This window comes from Octodon degus, unplaced genomic scaffold, assembly GCF_000260255.1.
Source record: "Octodon degus isolate 3935 unplaced genomic scaffold, OctDeg1.0 scaffold00084, whole genome shotgun sequence".
NCBI classification, from domain to species: Eukaryota; Metazoa; Chordata; class Mammalia; order Rodentia; family Octodontidae; genus Octodon; species Octodon degus.
In genome coordinates this window covers 1,159,596-1,167,331 of record NW_004524660.1, presented here as the reverse complement: position 1 = coordinate 1,167,331, position 7,736 = coordinate 1,159,596, and the positions used below count along the sequence as shown (strand labels likewise).

At 47.1% G+C, this 7,736-nt stretch overlaps 1 pseudogene; it reads right to left on the bottom strand.

The window, feature by feature from the left end:
• Positions 1–1,161: 1,161 nt before the first annotated feature.
• LOC101561031 lies at positions 1,162–2,582 on the bottom strand (annotated as a pseudogene).
• Positions 2,583–7,736: the final 5,154 nt, after the last annotated feature.

The window sequence follows — 7,736 nt, the reverse complement described above, 5'->3', positions numbered from 1 at the left end:
CCAACAATGAACTAGCTAAGAAAGTGATCAGTAAAACAATTCCATTTATGGTCATTTTAAATGCCTGGGAATCTACAATGAAAATTACAGAAGAATGAAGTAAAAAATTGAAAAAGACACTAGAAAATGAAATACCTCCCATGTTCATAGATTGGCTGAATTAATGTTGTTTAAAAGGGAATATCACCAAAGGCAATTTGTGATCTAATGAAATCTTTGTCAAAATTTGGATGACACTTCTCACAGAACTAGAAAAATAATTCCATAATCCATATGGAAACACAAAAATCCAGAATAGCCAAAGAAAACCCAAGAAAATGAACACTGTTGGGGCAATCAGCAAAACCAAATTTCAAAATATACTACAAAACCATAGTAATAAAAACAGGATAGGCCTGGCACAAAAATAGACACAGAAGACAAATGTAATAGAAAAGAGGACATACAAACAAACTCATTCAGCTGTAGCCATTGGATTCTCAACAAAGAGGCCAAAAATATACATTGGCAGAAAGCATCTTTTTAACAAATGGTACTGGGAGATCTGGGCACCCAAATGCAGGCAAATGAAGGGAGATGCCTGTCCCTTGGCCTCTGGGCATCAGACCCAAATCAACCCACAATGGATCAAAACCCTAAGTATAGGATCTCAAACACTGAAACTGCTAGAAGAAAACATAAGGGAACCACTGGAAGTCATAGGAACAGGGAAATCAAATGAGCAGGATTACATCAAGTCAAAAAGCTTCTGAGCAGCAAGGAAAACACTCAGCAGAGTGAAGGCAGCCTAAAGAATGAGAGTGTGTGAGCTTCTCTTCTGATAGAAGATTAATATCTAGAATATGTAAAGAAGTTAAAAAAATTAGGACAGAAAGCCCAGTTAATAAAAGGGCAAATGAACTGAACAGAGACTTCTTATTATTTTTTTTTTTCAGGTAGCAAAACCATGCTTAATTTTGGAAAAGACTATTGGTTTTTGGTTTAGGGCATGGGCAAGAAGGGGTATCCCAGGTAATAATATCCCCCCAAGGGTGGGCTGAGGGCTAAGCCGAGCCTCAGGTGGGTCTCTTGCTCCCAGTGCTCCCTCCTACAGCTGTCTCCCCACCAGCTCCGGGGCAGCCGCAGGAGAGGTGCAGGCTGGGAGAGGCTACTGTGGCCCATTCACCTGGGCAAGACATCCGAGGTCTCAGACACCAGCTTCCCACTGCGGGTCTCGATCTTCTTCACAACCACAGCAGACTTGGTGCAGGTGAAGCTAGGGATTTGGAGGCTCCCCAAGCCAGGGCTTGCGAGAATCCCAGAGGGTGAGCTCACCATTCCTGAATAGCCACTGGAGGTCTTCATGTGGATGCTCAAGTTCTGCATCCCAGCTTCCAGCCTGTTCTTCTTGTCCTCCAGCAGCTTGCAGTAGGTGGCGATCTCGATGTCCAGGGCCAGCTTGATGTTTATGAACTCCTGGTACTCGTGCAGCTGCTGGGCCATGTCCTGCTTGGCCTTCTGCAGGGCAGCCTCCAGCTGGGCCAGCTTGGCATTGACATCCTTAATGGCCATCTCCCCAGGCTGCTTGGCATCAGGGATGGTAGCCTCCAAGGGTGCTTTCTGGCCTTTGAGGGCCTTAATCTCTGCCTGCAGGCGGCTGATGCTGCAGTTCCTCTCAGAGATCTTGGACCACCTATGGCAGAGGTCATCCCTGTGCTTCCCAGCCAGAGTCTGCAATCTTCATACTTGATCTGGTACATGCTCTTGGCCTCGGCCCGGCTGCGGTTAGCAATCTCCTTGTACTGGGCCTTGACCTTGGCGATGATGCAGTCCAGGTCCAGAGAGCGGCTGTTGTCCTTGGACAGCACCACGGACGTGTCCGAGATCTGAGACTGCAGCTCACGGATCTCCTCTTCACACAGCTGCCTGAGGAAGTTGATCTCCTCAGTCAGCCCTTCCAGGTGTGACTCGAGCTCCACCTTGTTCATGTAAGCTTCATCCACATCCTTCTTGAGGAAGACAAATTCATTCTCCATCTCTGTATGCTTGTTGATCTCATTTTGAAGTCCTCCACCAGCCGCTCCATGTTGCCAAGCTCCGCCTCCAGCTTCAGCTTCTCCTGACCCAGTGTGTCCAGCTGCCCTTGGAGGTTGCTAATGTAGTCTTCGAGCATGTTGTCCATGTTACTCCAGGACATCTTCTGCCACTGCAGGAGGCTCCACTTGGTCTCAGCATCTTGTTCTGCTGCTCCAGAAACCAAACCTTGTTGATGAAGGAGGTGAACTTGTTGTTGAGGTTCTTGATCTGCTCCTTCTCCTGAATATGCACAGTTTGGATGTTGGGGTCCACCTCCAGGTTCAGGGGGTTCAGCAGGCTCTGGTTCACCTGGATGGCTGTGATGTTCCCCACATCACCAGCCCCACCGTAGCCACCCAGCCACCCCGGATGCTGCCGCTGCCGCCTATTCAGGAGAAGCTGGAGAAGCTGATGCAGGAAGCAAACCTGTTGGTGTAGAAGAAGCTGCTGCAGGCCTGGGGGCTGGAGGTAGATACCTTGTAGGACTTCTGAGTCACCCTTATAGACATGGTGGAGGCTGGAGTGGAGGCAGGCGAACTGCAGATGCAGACCAGAGAAGGAGGCCGGCAGCTGCTTCTGGGTGCTGGGATTGCCAAGAATTCTTCTTAAAAGAAGTACACATTTCTAATAAATGCATGAAAAGATGCTCAACATCTTTAGCTATGAGGAAAATACACCTCAAAACTATATTGAAATTCCATCTCACCTCAGTCAGGATGACCAACATCAAGGGTACAAAAGTCAAACCAGCCGAACCAAGCCAAGAAAAGGATAACTGCTTGTGAGGAGGCAGGAAAACAAACTCTTCTCTATTCTTAGGGAAAACGTTAGTACAGCCACTAGAGAAACTGGTGTGTAGGCTCCTAAATAAACTAAAAGTAAAACTCCCGTATGATCTAGCTCTAGCCCTTCTTGGTATATACCACAAGGATTTAAAGCCGATACCCTATAGGGATAGCTGTGTTCTGTGTTTACTGCCTCACAGTTCATAAATTACTAAGATATGGAACGAGTCTAAATCACCATCAGTGGATGAATGAAAAAATGTGAATAGTATTCAGTCCCAACTAAGGACAAAATTATGTCATTTGCAGGAAGATGGATGTGGAGCTAGAGATTATAATGCTAAGCAAAATAAGCCAGACTGAAAAATGTAAGTATGATATGTTTTCCCTAATCTGATGAATCTTTTAAAAAGACATGAGGGGGCTGGCCAGATAGCTCAGCAGATTAAAGTGCCTGCTTAGGCAGAGGCAGGGACCAGGATTAGATCCCAGGTGTGCCATGCAGGCCCTGCCCCCAGGGCACACTGAGATGGAGACTGAGACTGGGCGTGGTGGTACATGCCTGTAATCCCAGTGCTTGGGAGGCTGAAAACAGGAGAATCATTGTGAGCCCGATCTATGTAGTGAGACCCTGTAGACCCTGTACTAAATAAAAAAAAAAATAAAAAATAAAAATAGAAAATAAAAAGAGACATGAAAGTATTAGGAATACTATTATTAAGCAAGAGGTGAAGACTGAATGGGAGTGAATACAAAGGGAGGCAATAAGGGGGATGTATATGATTAAAATATGTGTATGTACAGAGTGTTATAATAACAGCAAACACAGAACTAAAAAAAAATCATGACTAGGGGCATATGCAGGTTATACTGTGAGCTCCAGTTTTCTGGAAAAGAAAGGAATAGACCATGCAGTGGTACGTGGCTCATGCCTCCTCAATATCACACAAGGTTCAAAAGGTGGACCACCAGGCAAGTGAGAGTTGAGTGTCTCTGCAGCCCTCGAGGGCCTGCTTGATCCCTACCCCCACTGGGTGTATTTACTGGGTCAGTTGTTTTGACACGGTACTGACGCCACAGTGGTGACAGAATGGGGATTCGGTCTCCTAATCCTGAAAAACGACAGGTCAGGGATGGTTCCTGAGCAGCCTAGGGGTCTGTGTGGAATGTGTCTGAGAGCCATGTGGAAAACGGTCCCCTTTCCTAGTTCAGAAATGAAATGCATGTTAACTCCACATTATGTTCCTATCTTTGTGTTTAGGGCACGAAGGAGCTGGAAGCCAAGGGCTTTCTGGCAGCGCGCGGGAGTGACCGGAAAGGAGGTCGAGGAGGAATGCTGCGGAGGATGGCCGCCTGGAAAGCCCAGGTAAGGAGGCAGCAGCGTGAGGTTGTGGCTGTGGACCTGAGAGCCAGCCGGCCCCCCAGGCCCCAAACCCAGCTTACCTCTTAATCGCTGCGTGACCTTGACCAAATGGCCATTTCCTAAGCCTAAACACATTCGTTTGTATAACAGCATAGAAACGGTGCTTGGGCCACTCACAGGTTTTATGGTGGAATTAAAGAAGATAATTTATGCAGACCTTAGTGTCTATGAATGTGTGATAAAAGATGGTTATTTTCATTATACATATGTGATACATGTACATGCATGGGTGGCTCAATGACAACCATCATGCGATTTAAGATTCGTGCTGTCTGTCACCTGTCTCCTTAAACTTTCAGCTTGTTGAATTTAGTCTTGGCAGTTTCTGCTCTCCCTCAAGGATATGTTAGCAATCTTGTCACATCTTGTCATCTTCCAGAGGGCTGCACATGGGTTGTTTATGTGTTTGATCCCTGCCTTGCCTGGTGCTGAGAGTTGCTGGCTTTGTACCCTGAGGGTGACATTGTGTGAGGCTGTGTCTGTGTCCACCTCATCACTGTCTTTCATGTTGCCTTCCAAGCGCTGTGATGCTAAACACAGTACCTCTTGCGCCTGCCAAACATTTGCAAATCCAAGGGGGCCGCTGGTTATGAAACATAGCTCCTAAAAGGCCTCGGTAATTAGTTCCTGCCCTAATCCAGGGTGGCTTTTCATCCTTCCATCAAGCAAGGCACCTTAATTATCTGACTATAGTTGAACTTTTAAAATAAAGACAGCAGTTAAAAATGATCTTGTCTTCCCTTTGTCTCTGGTTATTCTGTCATTTAGATGGGTGAAGGGGGTGGCACAGGGGTTGGGAATTGTGTGACTTTCCGTGTTTTTCTCTTTTTTTCTATTGTACATGAAGAATGTTTGTCTGCTTCAACCTTCCCCTGGAGAGAGTCTTCCTTCTCCTACCAGCTCCTGTACAACTGGGTTTGTGTTTCTTTTGTTCTGTCTTTTGGATCTGATGACAACAGTCACCTGGGACAGTGGACATCTGCCTTGGCCACCCTGTGGGCTTTGAGAGTGTCACCGTGCCACAAGGATCTGTGTGCCCGGATGCAGCCAGGATTGGTAGCAACAGTAAATAAGAGAAAAGAAAGAGAGAGAGAGAGAGAGAGAGAGAGAGAGAGAGAGAGAGAGAGAGAGAGAAAAGGCTTCAAAGACAGCCGCACCCTGCCTGTGCTTGTTGTTCCCTCTCAGTCTTCCCGGCTCCTCCCAGATTCCTAAGTTTATGTGAAAGTGAGCCAGAGCCCAGTCTTTTTCTCCTCCTTCCTCATCTAGGTGGTCTCCCTCGGTGGTCTCATCCACCCTCCTGTTTCAGTTGACCCTCTGCCTGTTTGCAGCTCCAAAAGCTTCTGCAGCCTAGAACTCTGCTGAACTCCAGGCTTGTATACTCAACCTCTCTCTCAATGCACAGCTGCACTCAGACGGGCATTTGGAACCTAACATGTCTAAAATAGATCTGGTATTGCCCATCCAACCGGATGGGGCAGCTTCCAGTATCAGCATGTGGCCACTCTGCTTTCAGCTGCTCACGCGAAGGCTTTTGTGGTCCTGACTCTTCGTCCTCTCTCTTCCTACATCTCAGCTTCAGCAAGTCGTGTTGCTTTAGCCCTAGAGTATGTTGCGACTGTACCCTAATCTTGTTCCCCCTTCATCCAAGCCATTACACTTTTCCTCTTGGATGATTCCACTGGCTTCCTAACTGGCCTCCCTGACTTGCTGTCCACCCCACACAACCCTGAGGAGATTCATGGCTCCTCTCTTCACACCTTCCAATGTCACCATGTCATTCAGAGTCCACGTCCAAGGCCTTTCACTGGCTATAGTGTGTTATGTGTTCTGGATCCCCTCTCTTGCACTCTCCTTTCTATGTGCCATGTCAGCCTCCGTGCTGTCCCTGCTTGCTGTCCCTTAGCCTCATGATTTCACCCCAGGGCCTTAGCCCTTGCTATTTCTGCTGTTTGGATTCCATGTACTCTGCACCTCTGCTTAGGAATCCCTGTAGTTACTTATCCTACTCTGGCCCTATCCCCTGATCTCCTTAACACTTAACCACTACCACATTAATCTTATTTTCATCATGAAGGTAGGATGTCCCCCTTGTTTCATCTGTAAGACTCCACTGAGTGGCGCAGAGCAGCCATTTGATATATGTTGGTTGATTGAATGCATACTGAATTGCTCGAGGAGCACTATGTTAGTGTACTTACGTCCCGCAATGACTTCGTGAGCTCCAACCTGCACATGAGGAAACTGAAACACAAATAGGTTAAGGAAATGCTCCGGCATTACATAGTTGGTAATGACAGAGATGAGGTGTAATTCAAGAAAGTCTGAGCCAGGTCTTATGCTTTGTCACCAGGCCTTCATTGCCAGGGCACAGTGTGTGGTTTTCCTGTTCCTGGGGGCTGTTTGGGGTCTGCGGCTACCGGGTCTGGGAGTGGGTTGCTTGCAGTTGTTGTTAGCTTTTGCTGCCAAATAAGATATCACAGCCTGAGGGGCTTCCACACCAGACGTTTCTCTTCTTGTGGTCCTAGAGGCTGAAGTTGGAGGTCAGGGTTGGGAGGTCTGGTTTCAGTAATGGTCTCTTTCTGGCTTGTGGGGAGGTGCTTTTGTCACTGTGTCCTTGGTGTGTGTGTATGGGACACAGGAAGAGCGCTCTCTCTACCTCTTTTTATAAAGCCTCCAATCCTATCAGATTAGGGCTCAACCCTGTACCTCAGTTACACTTAATTATTTCCTAAAAGCTTGATCTCCGGATTCAGTGAGGATTATGACTTCCACATATAAATTTTGGGGAGTACCAGGCTGCCCACAGCAGGCCTCCATTCTCTGGAGTGGTCAGAGGGCTAGGACAGGGGTCTCTTACTGAGCCAGCCAGGTAGACCTAATTATGGGCTTTGTATGGATCCAGGGAGGCTTCTGCATAATCAGGACAACTTGAGAAGGTCTTCTCAGCTACCAGCTGCCAGGTGCCCGGCTAGGTGGGCCGAAAGCACCAAGCCTTAGGTGAGCTAATGCTGGTGCTGCTCTTCTTCCTGTTTCATAACTGGGGAAACTGAGGCGCCAAGAAGTTGAGTGCTCTGCCTCAGGCCAGATAGAGGGAAAACGGTAGAATCAAGGTGCGGGTTGGTCTGATTTAGAGCCGATGCTCTTTACTTTAAAACACCTATATTTTGGAAAATAAACTGAAGTAAGTTGCAAGATTATGGTCATTCTGTAGTATCTCTATGAAGCAAAATTTTAAAAAAGCATTTTCCTGCTTGCTTGATAGGATGTAGTATGTATTTATGAGTTGGGAAAGTGTACTGGGTCAGGATTACTGGGCTTTCAGATTATTTTCTCTGTGGTATTTATGGGAAAGTTACAAAAATGAAAAGTCAGGATAACATGGTAGAGAGAGTTGGTGCTTACCAGGTGGTGAGCGGTCTGTTCAGGCCCCTCCCGTGGCCTTGGAACTAGCCACACCTCATCTCTGGATCTGT